The sequence below is a fragment of the Amphimedon queenslandica genome, unplaced genomic scaffold (assembly GCF_000090795.2).
Source record: "Amphimedon queenslandica unplaced genomic scaffold, v1.1 AMPQUscaffold_4401_Cont23620, whole genome shotgun sequence".
NCBI lineage: Eukaryota > Metazoa > Porifera > Demospongiae > Haplosclerida > Niphatidae > Amphimedon > Amphimedon queenslandica.
In genome coordinates, this window is record NW_003555287.1 from 1 (window position 1) to 1,523 (window position 1,523).

General features: G+C 36.5%; 2 long non-coding RNA genes across 4 annotated transcripts; both read left to right on the plus strand.

Annotated features, from left to right (window-relative positions):
- Nucleotides 1–6: 6 nt before the first annotated feature.
- On the plus strand, nt 7–210 carry LOC109592661 (uncharacterized). Its single transcript, XR_002190480.1, has 3 exons — nt 7–50; nt 95–143; nt 188–210. It is a non-coding gene; the product is annotated as an uncharacterized LOC109592661 (long non-coding RNA).
- Nucleotides 211–218: 8 nt separating this feature from the next.
- LOC109592660 (uncharacterized) lies at nt 219–1,521 on the plus strand. 3 transcript variants are annotated; one of them, XR_002190479.1, is made up of 4 exons: nt 219–245; nt 962–1,019; nt 1,064–1,112; nt 1,157–1,521. It is a non-coding gene; the product is annotated as an uncharacterized LOC109592660 (long non-coding RNA). The 3 variants fall into 3 exon arrangements; XR_002190478.1 differs by lacking the exon at nt 219–245 and adding an exon at nt 253–336; XR_002190477.1 differs by lacking the exon at nt 219–245 and adding an exon at nt 703–815.
- Nucleotides 1,522–1,523: the final 2 nt, after the last annotated feature.

A 1,523-nucleotide genomic window follows, 5' to 3' on the forward strand; every position in this document is an offset into this window, starting at 1 on the left:
AGGTAACAGTGGCTGGTAACTAGGTAACTGAGGTAACTGTGGTAACCAAGGTAACCGCCACAATACAATGGATATTGTTACAGATGTGTTTCAGTTATACATAGGTAACAGTGGCTGGTAACTAGGTAACTGCGGTAACCAAGGTAACCGTCACAATACAATGGATATTGTTACAGATGTGTTTCAGTTATATATAGGTAACAGTGGCTGGTAACTTGGTAACTGTGGTAACTGTGGTAACCAAGGTAACCGTCACAATACAATGGATATTGTTACAGATGTCTATCAGCTAAAATGGTAACAGTGGCTGGTAACTAGGTAACTGTGGTAACCAAGGTAACCGCCACAATACAATGGATATTGTTACAGATATCTATCAGCTAAAATGGTAACAGTGGCTGGTAACTAGGTAACTGTGGTAACCAAGGTAACCGCCACAATACAATGGATATTGTTACAGATATCTTTTAGTTATATATAGGTAACAGTGGCTGGTAACTTGGTAACTGAAGTAACTGTGGTAACCAAGGTAACCGTCACAATACAATGGATATTGTTACAGATGTGTTTCAGTTATATATAGGTAACAGTGGCTGGTAACTAGGTAACTGAGGTAACTGTGGTAACCAAGGTAACCGCCACAATACAATGGATATTGTTACAGATGTGTTTCAGTTATATATAGGTAACAGTGGCTGGTAACTTGGTAACTGTGGTAACCAAGGTAACTGTCACAATACAATGGATATTGTTACAGATGTCTATCAGCTAAAATGGTAACAGTGGCTGGTAACTAGGTAACTGTGGTAACCAAGGTAACCGCCACAATACAATGGATATTGTTACAGATGTGTTTCAGTTATATATAGGTAACAGTGGCTGGTAACTAGGTAACTGAGGTAACTGTGGTAACCAAGGCAACCGCCACAATACAATGGATATTGTTACAGATGTGTTTCAGTTATACATAGGTAACAGTGGCTGGTAACTAGGTAACTGTGGTAACTGTGGTAACCAAGGTAACCGTCACAATACAATGGATATTGTTACAGATGTGTTTCAGTTATACATAGGTAACAGTGGCTGGTAACTAGGTAACTGTGGTAACCAAGGTAACCGTCACAATACAATGGATATTGTTACAGATATCTTTCAGTTATATATAGGTAACAGTGGCTTGTAACCGTGGTAAAGAAAGATAGATATTATGTCAGTTGGTAACATTTTGACTGATGCTGTTAAGTATTATTTATTATTTCTTTCATCCTAACTTATTGTTCAATTGTCTTTTTTGTTCATAATACCAAAAATAGTAATAACAATGTAATAATAGTGAAAATAGTTATAATAATACTAATTATTAATAATCTGTCTCAAACTTATGTGCACATTGAGCAATTAAAGTTTTGTCAATAAATTTTATTCTAGGGCAATTACTTTAGAATGATGCAACGGTCGTCTACCAGTCTTGTAGCATAAAGAAATGTATCGGTTGCGGTGTTTTATCATCCGATGAAGAAAGA